The following is a 20,239-nucleotide window of genomic DNA, read 5'->3' as shown; positions in this document are numbered from 1 at the left end:
AGATATTTTGATCAGGGCCTCATGTTAAAACAATAAATATACGAGTAAATTACAAGCCAGCCCTGTCTTAAGCATAACAAGTATCCGGGTGCAAGCAGTCTTATGCCGGTCTCCCATCCGCTTCAAAAAAGATTTTTAAGAGACCCTCTTAGGCACCTTACCTATGGTCCAATGCTTGACCATCATGGACGGGGCTTGCGGCTTGCGGGAAAACGAGTATTTTCCAAAAGAACCCGGCTTGGCTATACCTCTAGCTTAGCTGACGCTCATGGACAACAGTGGCCACTTACCATCAGGTGCAGGTCAACCTCGAAATGCGATAAAATAAATAAACTTATAACTATAGTCTATTCCAATCAAAGTAGGTATGAACATAAAGAAACCTTAGATTAACGTGCTATTTAACAGTTCTTTCTTCGAGCCGAGATAGCCCAGTGGTTAGATCAATCTTAAACGATGATTACAGGTTTAAACCCGGGCAAGCACCACTGAATTTTCGTGTGCTTTATTTGTGTTTGTAATTCGTCTCATGCTCGTCGGTGAAGGAAAATATCGTGAGGAAATCTGCATGTGTCTAATTTCAACAAAATTCTGCCACATGTGTAATCCACCAATCCACAAGTGGATTGGAGTGGAATATGCTCCAAACCTTCTCCACAGAGGAGGCCTTAGCCCAGCAGTGGGAAATTTAGAGGCTGTTATTGTTGTTGTTTGTTGTTTAACAGTTCTTGATTAATATATGTTTATATATAACGATACACTATTTCACTTAACTACTTATATCCAAATTTAATTTTTCTTCCACATTTCCAATAACAGCTGCATCAAATGCGCAATCAGATTACCCAAGCTCTCGACCAATGAAATTGCGTCAATTCGATGTCAAAATTATATTTCTCCTCTTATGGTTGGAATAGACTATAGGTGAACATAGATACGATTTCGTCTCACTTTTTTCGGTTTTGGTTGTAGAACTTCGATGATAGGCCCGTGGTAGTTGCACGGCCGACAGTGCGTCTGACACCGATTCCTTCGACAGCCGAGCACCAGTGTGAGCAACAAGAGCAAAAGTAACCCAATGATTTGTACGTGCATCATCGATATTTATATTGTATTCACTGAAATAAAACTTGCTATTAGGATATAAGACTATATATAGATATATACCTACCTAAGGTATGACATAGGCGGACGAGCAAATGGCCCAACTATTGGCGCTGGAAGAAATATTAACCATTCCTTACACCGCTAATGCGCCACTAACCTTGTAAACTAAGATGTTATGTCCCTTATTCGTCATTTGACGTTAGAATAATGTTTTGATAATTTTACATATTTTATAGTTTCATTCCCAATGTGTACTATTATGAATTAGTAAGTTCATAATAGCTCACCTTGGGAATGAAATAATCCCCTCCTAGCTATTTCTTTGTGATATTGAACATACGTAAATAATCATATATTGACCAAAAAATAAAACCGCTGAGTTTCATACGCCGGTTCTTCTCGGGTTAGGGCATTTTCCGTGCCGGTGGTAATTTTTTATTTAACAATCAATAAGTAAGTTTAATGCTTCTATATTTTATTTTATTTTGATTTGATTGTTAGAAAATTGTATGATGATTAAAAATTGTCTTAGCGCATAAAATTCGGGCACAATAGTTACATTATACGTTAAAACAGAATAAATCATTATTATTTGTCTCAATAGTCGGCTATATAACATATTGGAAGATATATATTATTTAATAACACATATGTATATTGTATGTATGTTAATAACATATAAGTTGTCTATTATTTTAAAATTAAAAAAAAAAGTCAGTGTGGGCCACGTCTTCCAAGAAGACGACAAGCTTGAAGTCCAGCGAAGATCTGCTTATGTTTAGTAAAAAATATAAAACACCAAAATGTATAAAGTAAAATGTAAAAAAGACACGGGCAACTGTGAGCCGCGGATGTTGTAAATGAATTAAATATTAATAAAAAAACATATATGTATGTATAGCAATTTAAAAAGTAAATTAACAGCTTGGTAATGTCTCCCTGCTGGACTAAAACCTGCTCGCCCTTTTAGGAGAACGTCTGGAGCTTACTCCACCACGCTGCTCTAATGCGGGTTGGTTACACATCTGACAGAAATTTAATCAAATCTCACATGCAGACGTCCAAACGATGTTTTCTTCACAACCGAGCACGAGATGAATTATAGATACAAATTATTCAAATGAAAAATCAGTGTGCCTTCCTGGATCGCAATCCGCAATCATCGGTTAACTTGCGCGCTTTCTAACCACCGGGTCATCTCGGCGTCTATGTACATCTAGTATTAAACAATTTAATTATATATATTTTCACATCTATCTGTGAATCTAATCTCGCTACATTCGAGGTTCTTTGAAAGAGATAAGGCCGTCTATGCATACAATTTTCTTTTTCGAGATTCTTTGAAAGTGATAAGGCCGTCTATGCATACAATTTTCTTTTTCCGAGGAACTCGTTATTTTTGTAATCGAGTACAATAAAGATTTTATCTATCTATCTAACTTATCTAATACATAAAAAACACGGGGTCTTAGATTTTATGTCTCTCGTCTTGTCTGGTACGAGTATTATACCGGCTCACTTACCCTTCAGACTGGAACAAAGCAATCTAAAGTGTTACTGTTTAGCGGTAGCGGCATCAACAAAGCCTGTTAGCTAGTTGTCTAAGAGAATGTGTATAAATTCAGTTTTCATTACTATAGTCGGTTAATATTGTACCTAAGCAAGCTTTGACTATTCTATCTAAGATAAATCTATATATATTTTTGATGTGTATAAATCAAAACTATACTACGTCATACCATATAACAAAGTCGCTTAAAAATATTAGAAATTTTATTAACATAAAAAAAAATCTGAAGTTGACGTTCAACTTTTCCGGAACAATTAAAAATAGTTTATACAATTAAATTGCAAGCAAATAATTGATTACAATAAAATAATAATCTAGTTATTAATAATAAAATAACAATTACTATTATGATCACAGTATTCCTTATTTGTTTCCACTGTTATTATTATTTATTTTTTTTATTTAATCTGGCTTTTATTTTTGCCAAGAGGGCACAGATTATTCCGCCAATGTCACGTGCAATTACAACACTCACTCTAAAATTACAATATTCACAATTTAAAAACATTGTGAATTAGGATAAGGTGTAAAGTTGTCTATTTCGAGCGACTTGACATTTGATTGGCAGTTTAGCGAACAACTTCACAGTGCAATATTCAGTATATATGTATTATCTATGGTAATATTAATGTCAACCTGTTTCACTTTTTCACAACGCGCCATCAGAACAACTTAAAAAACTATTGACTTTGTGTTCTCATAAGTCATACCTTAATATCAACCTGAGCGCGCACTTTAGGACCACCAAACTTGTTGCACGGGTAGCAACCGCTGTTCATACAGTGTCTCCGTTCTCGTTTACAGCCGTGAGTTAGATCAAAAACTGATATCGCTATGTGGAGGAATACCAACACAAACTCGTTGAGATACTCCATCCTTCCGAAGATTTTATTTTATCTAGAACAAAAAAAAAACAACATTTGTCATCGTTTTAGATACGAGCTGTTCTGCGTTCACCCGAACATTCCTGCTGAAGAAATCTTCGTCGCGAGTTCAAATCGTAACTTTAGCATTACTAGCATAGACACGTACAGTATCGACTTCGCAAACTTAATACATCCTTTTTGGGGCGCGGTTTTCTACACTCTATTCCAACCATAAGAGGAGAAAAGCCAAATAAACAAAATTTGACAGCGCGATATCGCGGTCGAGAGCTCGATTAATCTATGATATTATCTATGAATTTATATTCACTATGGACGAAAAAATGGCGTTTTGAACGTCGACATAACTGTTATCGGAATTTTGGAAGTAAAATGAAAGTGGATATAAGTAGTTAAGTGTTGTATTATAAATAAATAAGTATTAAACATAAACTCTTAGTAGTGCACAATATAGCTGAGTTAATAGCAAATCGCATGAAAAACGTAAATCTAAGGTTTGTTGATCTTTATTCCTATTTCGATTGGAATAGGCTGTATAATAAAAAATTTCAGTTATTTTTCACTTTGCCTATTAAAAATGCAAAACACATTTAAAAAAAACATTAATATATTATAAGACATATTACTCAACACAAGAATATGTCGATGATAAAAAGCTCGAACTTAGTATTTATTGGTTTCAGAGCAGGATGTACATATATTGATAAGATTTGAATTGTACTTCATTGATATACTTTAAAATTAAATTTCATTTTTTTTTAAATTTCATTTCATAGAAAAAAGTATCTATTTGGCTTGTTGCCGGTTCTTCTCGGCAGAATCTACTTTCTGTACCAGTGCTGAACATTTAATTTAATACTGTATCATGATTCAAAAGTGCCTTCATGAGGCTACTTGAATAAAGAATATTTCGATGTTGATGTTATCTGGCAATAAAAAACGTACCTACAGTTAAATACTTTTATATATACAAATTAAAATGATAAAAAACAATACTGTCCAGTCTCCGTTGATCATCGCGTAACATTGAATCTATATATCTATAACTATTTTCAATAAATCATATATTTAACACAAAAATATTTATTCAAATCGCACACGTAGATCCTAAAATTAGCGCGTTCAAACGAACAAACATTTCAACTGTATAATATTAGTACAGCTTTCGAAAAAATTACCTAAATTACTTTTCCTAACATAAATTTACAATAATATAAAATATTTGAAACAAAAAAAAAAATAGTTGGAACATCTTCCATCATCATATAAATAAACGATTATAAATAATTATGTTCATAGTTATAAACGTATGACGCATTACTCTGAAATTGTAAACATTTGGTATTCTTTAATTGATGTCTTGATTTTCCAATGAGTATTTCTGAGAAGGATCTTTCATCTCAACTGGCAAGAGACGCCGGATGTACGCGTTATGTACGCTCCGCATATTGGCTTGTACGCAAATGAAATATCTTGTTACAAATAAGTGCATGAAATGACGCAAACGGAGCTGTCCTTTGCAATTTGCGTAACGATATCGGCGTATCTTAAGAAATTAATTTAAAAGGATATTTTCACAATCATATTTTTTTAGTAAATTATTAGAATAGGTACAGATGATGCCTCCTCGGTTTAGTAGTCTAGCTTATTAGGCAATGGATCCCGAGGTCATGAATACAAATTCTCTATAGGTGGCCCTTTAAGTATGGAAATTGATAGTCTTTAAACTCCCGTGTCTTGGAAAGCACATCGAACCGTTCATTATGCGTCTGAGATCTTTCTTATCGTGTCGTATTTGCCGTCCCACCATATTATGCTTCAGGAAATAGAGAGTGCGCTTGTGTTAGTGCACACACTTGTTCACTATAAAATGTCCTGCACAGTGGGCTAGTCTCTCTTGGGAAAGGGCGCCGAGACGGAAGATGGTCAGGAAGACATAAGATTTTTCCCATTAAACTTAGCAACTTTTTTTATTCCATCAAAATATCAAGCATGAAGTGTGTAAGCGTTGGTTGTGTAATAAAATAATTTATCACCGAATTAGTAGTTGATCTGAAGACAAAAGAAGACGCAGAAATGACGTCATTTAGACATAGATATTTGTCTTGATTTTCCATTGAGTATAGTTCGGGATAAATCACAGAATGATTTTGATGTATTCTAAATTTTATGTAACGCATACGATTGAGTGAGTGAGACAGGAAATGTTTTTATCTTTTGCGTCATAATTAACTCAAGGAATTCAACAAGCTTCTGTTAAATGGATAGTCTTCTAGACTTAAAATGGACGTTCTACAGGGATTTCTACGGCAAATTTTGGTCCTTTAATGTTTTTAATAACAAATAAATTATTTATATTCTTATGTTATGGGTTGTTGTGACATTTCCTTGTGTGCTGCTGATACGTCATAACTTTTCAATTTTATTCAAAAACAATTTGACTTGAAGGTACATAAAACATGAACCAAACCCAACACTCTCGTAGTCGTGACCACGGGAAAAAACTAGCCAATAAATAAACACAAAAATCCTGCAGATGTAACTAAATGATGCAAAACGATTTGTAAATAAAATTACCTCGTTATGTTTGTTTCTTTTCGCACTTGGGATTCTCGTTGCAAGTGATGTAATGGTGCCTCGTGCACCCGTAGCAGGACTCGAGGTACGAAAGCAGTAACGTTACCAGCAGAACTATTACTTCCTGCACCAAGTCTTTGTCCATAGCATAACAAATGACACTGAAAAATAAAAATAGTCTATAGATTTTAGGAATATAACTATTTGTAAAAAAGTATTAAAATTGTCTATGTCTAAATCTCACTTGTCTTAAATTAGCTTGTATCTATTATATTTGACAGTATAGCGGAAGGGTATGTTAAGTATGTACATAAGAGGAAGTTTGAAAGTGGTAACCGAGAAGTTCTTTGGAAACCAGCTGTCATGGCATGGGCATGTTATGCGGAGGGATGAGGACCATGTTGTGAGAAAGGTTTTGAGAATGGATGTGGATGGATATAGAGGTAGGGGACGACCAAAGAAACGATGGATGGATTGTGTGAAAGACGATATGGTTAGAAAGAATGTTACTTGTGAGATGACGTCAGACTGAGAAGTATGGAAGAGGAAGACATGCTGCGCCGACCCCTAAAATTGGGATAAGGGCAGGAGGATGATGGCAGAAGGGTATGTTAAGAGTAGTATCTATGCTGCAGGACTATGTTAGAATAATAATAAATAAACAGTAGTTTAATTGTAAGCTTTGCCCTCCTTATGGTCTACGTCGCGTGAAAGGACTATGCGCTTGGCTATACACGATAGCTTATCATAAGAAAAAATACATATAATGTGATATTTTGCAAGCGGTATTTCTTTATTCTTGTTTTAAGTATTTTCATTCCGTTTATTTCACCGTTCATAAATAACACACTTATAAAGCAAATTAATTAGACATATATTCGTACTACATACGTTAATTATATTATATGTATGCCAATTACCAGAACTGAACTATTTCTTGCAGGGAGGATTATTAGGATTACAGCTGACTTCCTTTTTTCCACAAGCAATCACGATGTGTAGCACTGATATTATTAACAATATTACAACAGCAAAACGCTGCAAAATTTTCATCATATATTTGAGCCTGTTGTAAAATCAGTCAGTAAATATAAAGTTAAAGTAAATGGCCCACAACTGGGCTTACGCAGGACAAACTGGGTCAATAACCTGAGTCCCAATCGTGAATCATATAAATAAATAATAAGTTTTGTTTTTTGAAAATATTTACTCAGGAGCGTTTCGAAATTTGAGAAATTAAGTAAGGTTGAACATCACGTGAAGTCCTTGCTGCAAGTTCTTTGCAGACAGCAGACTACAAATGCTTGTGCTGTGGTTAATAGCTGGTCCCTGTTAAGACTAGCTGCTGAGGTCGACATCATCATGTGGTCGTCGGGTTAGGAGATCGTTATCATCATAATGATTGCGGTAAAGGTCGACGACAACACGAATAAATGAGTGAAGTGAAATAGCTAACGTTTGTTAATGACAAAATCAATAATTGTCTGTCTTGGTATTTAAATACATAGTTGTTTAATTTCAAAACAGCAACTACGTGTAATTTTTCGTTTTCTCGCTAAGAATTGCTTTTGTAAACGACTGCGGAGTTGAAGTTCTGACGATTCATAAAAATTCCTGCACTAATTTCTTTGTGTAAGTCTGGGTAGGTACTACCTGTTCACCATATACTACCGCCAAACAGCAATATTTAGTATTTTTGTGTTCCATTTTGAAGGGTGAGCAAGCCATTGTAACTACAGGCACAAGTATCGTTACATCTCCGTTCTCAAAGTTGGTGGCGCATTGGCAATGTTAGGAATGTTAGACATTCTTACGACGCCAATGCCTTAAACCACTCACACACGCAGTGATGACTGCTTAACATCAGTTGGCTCATTTGCCAATCCGCCTACCAATGCAATAAAAAAAATACATTGGTGTAAATTTTAATTGAATAGATACATTTGATCGACGCCCCAAATTAACTAAGAATTAGTATTATTCATATTTACCCCTTCTTTTAAGCTTATCACTTGTGTTAGAAATGGAGACGACAATAGCCCAAGGGATCAGGATCGATCCTGCGACTTTTACATCGCTAGGTGGCCCGTAAACCATTGCGCTTTTGACGTTTAATTTTTGATTGACGATTGAAAAATAAGTTTAATTGTATATAAATAACATAAAAATTACGTATGTAAATATATCAATGGTAAAAGTAACCCATTTTCTTGAGAGTCAACGTTATGAATTAGTGATAGCTTAGCAATTAAATTATATTTTAATTTGAAACAACAAATAGGTACTTACACTAAATCCTTAGCTTTCTGATCAGATCATTCTAACGTTAAAGATATATTTTTTTAAGACAAAACTCCAAACTTCATGATGTGTGCTTTGTTGACTGGATCTGCAAAATAGAAAGATTGACTTGAGCCTTTCCACCAAATAATCTGCAATTGAGAAAATGTCCGTTAAAATCAAAGTAATCTACAAAGGTACGAGTACTAAACTAAAGGTGGAATTTGACCCAAAACAATATTTCTAAATTACACAGAAAATAAAACTGGAAAAATGTTCTGATACAATTTTTTATTGCTTGAAATAAATTTTTACATTAAGCACATTGGTTACATTTGTAAATCTATGAAATTCTTGCAAAAGTTTTCGAGACTCCAATAGCAAATCCAGGATCATATGTGTTCTCGTGTATGTTGAAATATGTATCTTGGACTGGTCTGACATATTTTCTTTAAATATGAATGAGGGATTCATTCACTAGTCTTCTATGCACGAATAATTATCACCTTGTGCCGAAAATTAGGTGATTTTAAGGCTAGTTTCGGAAAGGTCCTCTCCTACATGGCGCACGCCCGGTACATGGAATTTTTTTCTTGCAACAGGCTAAGCTTGTTCCAAACATTGAGAACAGAGCGAAGACCATCGTGTAGAGAAATGTCCAATCCGCTTTAGCCATATTATATCTGAAAAATTAATTAAATTTCATCTGCTTCGGTGAAGTTTGTATATTAAAAATTCTTGGAAAATCAAAGGGCTTCTAGAGTTATACTGGTCAGAAGACTAAGTACGTAAAAGAACGATGTTCGTTAGGTCTTACCAAGATCTACTTTCCACAAGGCGCAGGTTTCCTGCAGGCGATGTATACCTTCCTCGTACAACCAAAAGCACTGGACAGTGATGTGAGAATAGCTAAGAGCAGATAGAAGAAACCTTGGACTAAACCCATGGTCTACTACAGACCATGGCGGTCATCTGTGAACACACCTGTATGATCTTGACTATAGAAAAAAATGAAGAATTGTAGTATTATAAGTTCTGTTTTAAATTTGCAAATGTAAACTATTTCTACACGCTTATTGCCGCACTTAGCCTTTTTTATCTGATTTAGTTTTACAGTGATTCTCTCTTTCTGACATCTATTATTTGACATTCGAAAGAAGGAGACAACATTCTTTAACTAACCACTTACTAAAAAAATTAAAAGTAAATTCGTTAGTGTTTAATGAGTCAATAAATTTGCTAATTTATGGGTCAAATTCCATTTAAAGTTTTATTGACATTGAATTAATTGTAAATTACGTTCGGTTAGTGTTATTGACACTAACCGAACGTAATTCTGTAATACGGTATTCTTAGATTATATTAATTATTATTAATAATTGCACTTGTTTAAAACCGATTTATTATTTAAATATATATATTTAAGAATACTTACCTATTTTTTTTATATTTTAATGTCTTGACGGACGGAAATTTTGTTATTGATTGATCTGCCAAAAAGAATGTCGTGTGGTTTAAAAGTTTATCTGCCAGCTGACATTTAATTTATTATTCTAAAAAGGTTTGATGAAAAATTTTAACACAAACATTGTTTAAATAAAATATACATTGATTATTGAATAAATCACACTGTAATAAGATAACACCTCGTATAGACGGTTTTATTCTACATAATAAAAGTACATAGTTCTTAAGAGTGACATATGATATAAGTTATAAAATGATATAAAAACAAGGAGGTTAAATATTACTACATTCACCCACACTTTAATTTAAAACATAGTCTTGCAGTCGTGTAGGAAGTCTGTGCTCTCTATTTGATCTACGCAAAGTTGCTTCCTCTTCCATAGAATTGGATCGATTTCCTTCAGGTGGCAGCTCTTCGGTGGATTCATAATTAGAATCTGATGTATTATCTTCCCTTGGTGAATTTTGTTCTTCATCAATCGGTACCTCATTTTCACTTAAAACATCAAATTCTCTTTGACTTTGGCCTAAAGGTGCTAAATTACGATTTGAAACGGTAGTTTCTCTACCATCCGATAAACGTATGTGGGAATAATTTGGATTAACGTGTATTAATTCCACCTCTTCAACTAGTGGTTGATATTTATTAGTGCGATTGCATTTTCGCATAAGTGCATGCTCCGAATTTATCAACCAACTAGGTACTGATACACCGTTTGCTGATTTTCTTGTGTGTGTGAACATTCTTTCGTGTGGCGTGCAATTTGTAGCAGTACAGAGAAGAGAGCGGATAGAATGTAATGCTTGAGGCAGGGCGAGTTCCCAATTCTCAATAGACATGTTTTTCGAACGTATTGCTAATTGTACAGCTTTCCATAAAGTAGCATTAAGGCGTTCTACTTGACCATTACCTCGCGGGTTGTATGGTGTAGTTCGACTGGTTGCAATGCCACGATTATAAAGAAATTCTTTTAAATCAGAAGACATGAATGCTGTACCACGATCAGAATGTATGAAAGATGGCATACCGAATGTAAGAAATATTTCGTTTAGATATTTAATAACAGTTTTTGAAGTGATATCGGCACATGGAAATGCAAATGGGAAACGCGAAAATTCATCAATTATTGTTAATATATATTTGTTCTTCGTATTGCTTGGAATTGGTCCTTTGAAGTCTAGACTTAATCTTTCAAATGGAGCTGTTGCTTTAATTAAGTTAAGTCTAGGAATAGGATTCCGTACGTAATTAGGCTTTATTTCTGAACAAACACGACAAGATTTTATCATGTTTCTTATTTCTTCTATAGTGTATGGTAGATTCTTTGTTTTAATCCAATGAGCCATTCTTGTAACTCCAGGATGACATAAAGCTTCATGTAATGAAATCAATTTTGTGTGTTGTACTTGAGCTGAGGAACAAATACGTGATAATGCATCTGCAATATCATTTTGCTTACCTGGCCTGTAAATTATATCGTACTTAAATGGTGCCAGTTCTAAACGCCATCTCTGTATTTTTTCGTTTTTAATTTTATTTGTCAATTTGTTATTAAACATAAATGATACGGATCTTTGATCGGTTATTAGTCGAAAAGGTTTACCAATAAGATAATGTTTCCATTTTTTTAAAGCTTCTACTATGGCATAAGCTTCTTTCTCAATGGCTGAATGATTTTGTTCTGTTAGATTTAATGTTTTAGAAAAGAATGCGACAGGTCGACCATCTTGGGATAAAACAGCAGCAATAGAATGGTCAGAGGCATCAGTCTCGACAGTAAGTGGAAGACTATAATCAATTGCATACACAGCTGATTTAATTATGTCTGATTTTAATGATTGAAATCTTTGTACTAATTCTTCAGAAAATGGAAATATTTTATTATGAGATATAGCATGAATTCTTTCAGAGAAATTAGGTATCCATCGACTGTAATGGGCAAACATTCCAACGATCCGACGTTGGGATGGTAAATCGTTTGGTGGTGGTAAAGACGTTAGAGGTCGAAGGCGATCAGCATCGGGTCTTATAACTTGATCTTTAATATTATATCCTAAAATATTTATCGTTGTTTGAGAGAATTTGCTTTTATCCTTGTTAATAGTGAGACAATACTTTCTAGCTGCAGCTAAAAAATTTTCTAAATTTTCATTATGTTCGGTTAATGTCTTACCACAAACAGTAATGTCATCTAAGTAGGCAAATGTATCTTTGAGTTTTTCTTCTTTTAACACCCAGTCAATGATTCTTTGAAAGCTGGAAACGCCATTAGTAACTCCAAAGGGAATACGTCGAAATTGATACAGATTTCCATCTGCTTCGAAAGCTGTATATTGTTTTTCTTTAGCAAGTATCGGTATTTGGTGATAGGCATTCTGTAAATCTATTGTGCTAAAGAAAAAATATTTCGATACTTGAGAAATCATTTCTTCTATATTAGGAAGCGGATATGCATCTAATTGCGTATATTTATTTATTGTTTGTGAATAGTCTATAACAAGACGTTTTTTATGATTTTCATTTTTTGTTATTAAGACCTGAGCTCGCCAGGGCGAAGAACTCTCTTCAATTATACCCTCAGCTAAAAGCTTTCTAATTTCTTGAATAATAAATTGTTTGTCATCTTGACTAAATCGGCGAGACTTTATTGCTATCGGCTTACAGTCGGCAGATATATTTGCAAATAAAGGAACGGCAGGAATTGACGCTTCTGCTACATTACAAACTATTATCGGCTCTTTAGGCCCTCCAAAAGAAAATTCTAAAAATGAATGTTTTTCCAGTATATCGTGACCTATAATTAAATCAGCACAAAGGTTTTTTACAATCAATAAATTTAAGTCATCGTAATCGTGATTTCCTATTTTTGCTGATACAATAGTTTTTCCATCAACTAGTGATGTAAAATTAGTCGATGCCATAGAAATAGTTTGATTACTAGGCAATTTCTTTAATCCGCAAAGCTTAAAAAAATTATCATTAATAAAGCTCACTGAGCTTCCAGTATCAATTAACGCGTGTGCTCGAATTCCCTTTATGTAGGCAGGCAACGTTGCTTTTTTTAACGAGCTTGGAGAAGCAGCTACTATGCATGCAGATGATTCGAATTGTTTAATTGTTGCCGCATTATTACATATTTTACTGCGACAAACGTTAGCAAAGTGGCCTTTCTTACCACACATTTGGCAAGTTACATCTAGTGCAGGGCAATTTTTGCGAATATGAATACGGTCACCACAAAAAAAGCATTTCCGTTTATAATTAGTTGCTTCTGAAGAACTTTTTCTACTATCATATTCAGATGATTCTGGTCGTACAAACATACTATTATCTCTAGATTTATTATTTTCAATAGCATTAACGCTGATATTATACTGCTGAGAACTAATTTCTGCTCCCTCTAGAGACAAGGCTTGATTGTAAGCGTCATCGAGTGATAAGTCTAAATTTTCAAGGAGACGTTGTCTTATTTTATTAGATTGTATTCCAGAAATAAATGCATCGCGTATGTTATCGTTTCTATTTGTTTCTGCATCAACATTTTTAAAATCACAGTCTTTTGCTAATTGTTTTAATGCCTGTAAATAATTGTCTATCGACTCTTCAATTTGTTGTTTTCTTGTTGCTAGAGCATGTCTTGCAAAAATTATATTTTTGGGTTTTATAAATATTTTATCCAATATAGCTATTGCTGTTTCATACGTGGAACATTCACTGATGTATGTATATATATTAGAAGATACATGATTTATAAGTAAATCAAGTTTTTTATAAGAAGTCAGTACTTTTTCTGACATGTGAGAAAAATCAGAAGCCGATAGAAAACTCTCGAATGTCCTTTTCCAATGTTCCCAATGTTTCGCTGCAGAACTATTGGAGGGATCAATATCTAAGCGATCAGGTCTCAAGTATTTATCCATCTTGTAAACACATTAAAATATTATGTAGAATAAATTGTAATAAGATAACACCTCGTATAGACGGTTTTATTCTACATAATAAAAGTACATAGTTCTTAAGAGTGACATATGATATAAGTTATAAAATGATATAAAAACAAGGAGGTTAAATATTACTACACACACAACCCACGCCACACGCCCCAAAAGCACACAAATCCTTGGAACACTCTCCGATCGTATCAAATTAACGTTCATTCGAATTATGAGAATGAGGGAATATAGAGTGCACCTGTGTTAGCGCACACACTTGACACTTATAAAATTAGTCCTGTGCACTTTTCCTTTCCGAATGACAGACGACACCGAAATCGGTCAGAAGGACATCACCAAATTTCAAGTTATACTTTCAATCATTGTGAAAACATGAATTAAGATGCGGAAGGCGGCAAACTTTGGATTGGATTTTATTCTGGGGTAATGCTACAGATATTGAAACTATTTCCATTTTGATAAAGAACTGGCCAATTTATTTATAATCTCGGAGCTCAATATGTTTAGAAATGTTCAAAAACATCCCGAAGGAAATTCGGGATGTTTTTAATAAAGTGGGTATACTCACAGTTGCGTCACAATATCTGTACAACAATATTATGTATGTTCACAGTTATATATAAAAGCGTTGAAAGAAACAGTGACAATTATTGTATCGATACGACGAGGAAAGGTAAACTTATAACACCCAGTTTCCGACGGCACGTTGTTCGTTTCTATATAAGATTCTACAGATATTTTAACTTGCTCTATCAATAAATTCAAATCTCATATCATGAATACAATCGATACCAGATTATATTGATTATAAAAAGGTTTGAACTTAGTATTTGTTGATTTTCAGGCAGATTATACAAATATTGTACAATAATATACAAAATTATTTGGATTTTATTGCATAAACACTGTAATTAAAATGGTTGAAAGATTAAATTTAATGTTCCTTGTCAGTTCTCGGCATTACCATCTTTACCATGGGGCACACGGGGCATATGCCCAGGGCCCCGAAGAATCAACAATTTATTTTACACGTTTGTGCTCACGTTGACTGATATGTATATTTTCAAAATTGCCATATTATTTTGTAAGAAATAACTAACATATTTATCAAAAGGCTAGTGACTATAGTCACAATAGCAATTATAATTAAATTATTTGTACATGGTAGTAAATATCTACCAAAAGGGCCCCAAATTCATGGGTGCCCAAGGGCCCCAGCATAGCTTGAGACCGCTTTGGTTCTCGGTAGAATCTACGACACCGAACTGGTGGTTAATTTACGTTTAATTCATCACTGTAATATCATGGTTCACGACGTCTGAGAGTAAAATTTCAAAGGTCGAAAAAGGGTGCAACGTTTACGTTTTTTTATGGTGTAGGTTGGCGGACGAGCAAATGGTCCACCTGATGATGTAGACAATGCCGCTGTAAGAAACATTAACCATTCCTTTCATCGCGAATGCGCCACCAACCTTGGGATTTTACATGTTAAGTCGCTTGTGCCTGTAGTTACACTGGCTCACTTACCCTTCAAACCGGAACAGAGCAATTCTGAGTACTGATATTTGGCGGTAGAATATCTGATGAGTGGGTAATAACTATCAAGACGGGCTTGCACAAAGCCCGTCTGTATAGTTATCCTACGAATCGTTTCACGAATTTGAAAACGCTTATGACGCAAATTTCAATTGCCGTAAAATTAATACAAACAAATTTATTTTAAAACACAAATTACATTAGTAGAAATTGAATACTCGATCCCTTTTCTAATCCCGATAAACAGAACGCCAATTTGGCAAGTAAGCTGAAAGCTAAGTACGACAAATAAACCTTTGTATCAAACTGATTTAGTCGAATAACTCACAAGCGTACAGGTTTATAGTTTACGAGCTAACATTGAGCGTACGAACATGAATTGATCTATTATTAAAACTCTTTGTTGCTTCATTAACTGTTACTCAGTAGTCATCAAAACTGGACTTTAGATTTTATATTCTTTACTTTGTTTTTGTATACTAGGCGAAAACGCGGTTTCGTACGCGTGGAATCCCATTTATGTCTACAAGACTACCTTTGAATATTTATATGTCTAGATAGACTGTTAAAGCTAAAAAACAGTTTTCCACTACGTACACGCACACTAATAAAGTAGTATGACATTTGTTGATTGTCAAGGTAGTTATCAAGGTTAGTTGTCATGCACACCAAGATAATAAAGTTCGTCTACTTTTTTAGTGCGTTTGGGTGAATTTAGCAGATCTGAAACGCTTTTTCTAAATATTACTGGTACCCAGACGGGCTCAAATCTCTGCCACCAAGAAGAAGATTTTGTTGTTTACTAACAAACAAAAATCTTCTCTTTTATTTATTTATTGATCCGGGCTAGACAACGTCATAGACAAATTATCTAATTCTATACACAATACATCAAAATTTTATGTAATATCTTACAGTCTAACTCATCGTTTAAAAAAATCAGAAAAAAGGCTAAATTATACACAACACCTTCGAAAGGAGACATTGTTTAAATTAAAAGAAAAAAGTTTCAAACTATTCACCTTATAAATTAATACATTATATTGTAAATAAAATGAATATAAAACAAAATACAAACAGAAAATATATAAAAGAAAAAACACTACAAATAAATGGAATCATAAAAACAAAGGTAGTATAAAAACAGGCTGCAAACAAGTTTAATTAGCATTTTAATTAACAGCCTAGGTATTTACTAAACGGCCATTGAACCAGCGGACTCAATGTCATTCGATTAGTGTTCAAAGAATATGTAAATTTGTTCCGGAACCAACCCCATATCCGGCCAATAAAAATGTATTCCGTAGAGCTATTACGTGAGAAAAAACTTGAAACGCACCACAGAACACAATGCTGAAATTAAAAATATTTAATGACATTCCTCATTACCACAAAAAAGGGCACCAAAAAAATTTTGCCGCCAATAACAAAACAGTGCAATTCAAATGCTCCGACATTTTACGACGCAGCCTCGACCGGGCACTAAACACCCAAACTATTTTACGAGTCCTTTACAACACTGTTCCATTACGTGTTTATTACCGGCCAATGAATTTTATTGCGACAATTTTGCCACGATTCCATTACGTTTTATATACTTGTATTATTGTAAAATACTGAGAAAATCTAATCGCCCATGGACATCAGTAACACCGGGGGGCTTGCAGGTGCGTTGCCGGTCTATAAGGAAGGAGTACGCTCTTTTCTTGAAGGTTCCCAAGTCGTATAGGTTCGGAAAAACCACCGGCGAACGCTGGTTCCACAGAGTAGCTGTGCGAGGCAGAAAATGTCTTAAGAATCGCGCTGTTGTGGATTTTCGGACATCTAGGTGGTGCGGGTGAAATTTAGAATTTTGACGCTATGTCGTAGAATATCCTGCGATATCCACGCAATCTGTAACATTCCGCTACAAATTCTAGAAGACAATTCTGTGCCAACGGCGCAGGCATCCTGTAAAGAAAGTTCGGTTGTGGCAAAACGCTGGTAAACTTTTGATCTACAGCTAGAAGAACTGTTCACAGTCCCAATGTGAGGAGTCCTGATCCTTGGCAGCTTACTGTCTAGATCTTATGAGACGTTGTCCGAAGCCCCATGTCTAGACCAACGACGCCGTTGAAGTATAAGGAAATATTATACACACTCAGTATTTGCTAATCAAACTATCTTTACTTAACCGCCTACAATTCGTCTTACAATTTTAATTAGAGAAAATTATGAATTTTGCTTAATTCTAGATTAAAAATATTTTTTTTGGCTTTAATATGTTTATATGTGAAAGTAACTTTATCTGTCTGTCTGTCACTCTTTGGCGGCAATTTCAAGCAAGCCTGAACCCGATGAAAGTATATAGAGCACTTAATATTTCAACTTAAAATTTCAAATCCATGTGGTGGGTAAAAAAAACCTCCTGCAACACGAAATATACAGGTTCAATAATCAAGTAAATAACCAAGAGATAAATACCTTTTACGAGGGATGTAAGCAGTACCTTCTGGAGGTGTAAAGTCCTGCTTACTTTAAATGACGATTTCAACTCCGGAGAATCATTCTAATGGGTCAAAGATCACTGTAAACCACAAATTAAACATGACTACGACTTTTTGAATTGCAAACTAATTAATTTTAGGAAAAACCAGAATTGAATACTTTAAATTTTTATAGGTCGGTAGAATTAAATGTTCTAAAAAGTTTTATCAAACTTCAAAACTCCATTATTAAAATATTCTAAAAAGATATATGCTATTATAGCACTGGATACTAGTCTTTTTTTTTTTTTTTATATTAGAGGTGGCAACGAGCAGGAGGCTCACCCGATGGAAAGTGACTACCACCGCCCATGGACATCTGCAACACCGGGGGGCTTGCAGGTGCGTTGCCGGCCTTTCAGGAAAGAGTACGCTCTTTTCTTGAAGGAAGTCAATCACAAATTAAGAAACTCAACTATTAGGAAAACTCACCGATATATTCAGTATATCGAATTTGAAGTTTGAATTCGGTGTTAAACCGATAATATAAAAATGTAAAAAGAACGAAATCGAAAATTCTTGAAACTTAGGGTAGAAAGGTTTAGGAAGTGTGGCCAGTATCACTACAAAATACCCTAAATTAAATAGGAATTATATCCATATTTAAATCAAGGAAATAATTATGGAATAATAATAAAAGCCAAAAATATCCGACATTTCCGTACAAATACTAACCTTTAAATTGGATGACCGCTAATAATCTGAAATGATGCAAAATGACTTCCAACAAATACAACAAACGAATTAGATAATAAAATCTAATTGTAATAATTATTTCACTGCACTGATAAAATAAATGTAATTTATTTTATTATTTAAATTCAAAGAAAATGCCAAAATGATGTATTGGGCTGGCAATACCGATGATGAATGATATGGGAAGTGGGAATTGACACTTATGACGTTTTATAGAATTTAAAAAAAAGTTAAAATTATAAAAATATTTTTTAATGTATTACATTACCGGTGAAAGAAACTCAACGAATCTTTTTTTATTTGTCAATTTTATTATTTATATATACATATTCAATATGAATAGAAATAGCCAGGAGAAAGAGCGTAAGAGCTTGTCTCATTGGTTGATTAATATTTCTGTCTTTGCGTTTATAATGCAAATTTGTTTAGTCATTATAATTTTACTAAACGAATTTGAATATACTTAATCAACATTACAATACTGGGTATTGTTTGGCGGTATAATATCTGATGAATATTATTATTATTATTTATGGTACCTACTCTGCGGGCTTGCACAGAGACGGCTACCAAAAATTTTCTAATATAAAACTAGTGACGCTAGAGATCACTGATATAGTTCTACTTTTAAATATAAAATAATATTCGAATATATCTATATAGTATATTCATAGTATCGTCTATACTTCACTTCCTGCCATGATAATGTTGAAATTATCAAACATACCTAAATATTATTTTACCACCTATATATTTAACATATATATTGTCATTTAATATATATACATTTCTTTTTTAATAGAAAATAAAAATTTTCACCAGCTAATGTCAGTTTGTTTTCGTTGTCTGCCGGATATGTCTTTTTACACTGACGCTTTCGGTTCCTTAAGTTTTCTGAAGTAGGAAAATGTGAAAAATATAGGTAATATTTTTTGTTAGATCAACTCGTTTATTGAACTCTTTAGATATCACAAAACGATAGACCTCTTAATCGATTGCACATCTTGGAAATGAGATGATCGTCTCCAATCTGTTTCAAATAACCAAGATATTTTTTTTGTTACTGTATGAAAAAAATGAATTGTACAATATGACATTAAAAAAAATCCCGCTGAGATACTTTCGACGGTTCTCCTGAGGTCCGAAGTGTATTTCCGAACCGGTGATAGATTTCTGTGAAATCAATAACCAAGCGAAACGATTTCTCACTTTGTCATGACTCAAGATCACAACTCACAGAACTTGCAGCGCTAAACGCTAAACATTGGATCAAAGAATTTAAAACGATGTATTTCAGTATTCGGTTAGTCCGCCACTCGCTCGGTATTATCAAATAATATAATTAGTACGCAATTAATTATATTAATTAATAATAAATGAATTTGTTTATACTGTAAAGTGAAATATGTTAATACGTCTTGGCACCGACTTCAGATAGTGTTGGTGAACATATAAAACCTTTTAATAAAAACTTAATTGAGTTTATCGTGCATTTAGAGAACAATCAGTACACCAGTATGTGCGCAAACACAGTTGAACCCAGTCTCATAATCTGAGAGGAGGGCAAATCCGATACGACCGAAAATAATTAAGGCACAGAATCAAAGACTTTAGGTGCTTTTTGCGCGTTATGTACGAACTTT

General features: G+C 33.9%; 2 long non-coding RNA genes across 2 annotated transcripts; both read right to left on the bottom strand.

Annotated features, from left to right (window-relative positions):
- Window positions 1-957: 957 nt before the first annotated feature.
- On the bottom strand, window positions 958-7,198 carry LOC135194172 (uncharacterized). Its single transcript, XR_010309693.1, has 4 exons — window positions 7,059-7,198; window positions 6,139-6,299; window positions 3,388-3,574; window positions 958-1,118 (listed from the first exon to the last, which is right to left on the bottom strand). It is a non-coding gene; the product is annotated as an uncharacterized LOC135194172 (long non-coding RNA).
- A 1,534-nt stretch (window positions 7,199-8,732) lies between these two features.
- On the bottom strand, window positions 8,733-9,889 carry LOC135194170 (uncharacterized). The gene is made up of 3 exons (XR_010309692.1): window positions 9,850-9,889; window positions 9,236-9,411; window positions 8,733-9,101 (listed from the first exon to the last, which is right to left on the bottom strand). It is a non-coding gene; the product is annotated as an uncharacterized LOC135194170 (long non-coding RNA).
- Window positions 9,890-20,239: the final 10,350 nt, after the last annotated feature.

Source organism: Vanessa tameamea, chromosome 26 (genome assembly GCF_037043105.1).
Source record: "Vanessa tameamea isolate UH-Manoa-2023 chromosome 26, ilVanTame1 primary haplotype, whole genome shotgun sequence".
Lineage (NCBI taxonomy): Eukaryota > Metazoa > Arthropoda > Insecta > Lepidoptera > Nymphalidae > Vanessa > Vanessa tameamea.
This window is presented reverse-complemented; position numbering and strand designations above follow the sequence as displayed.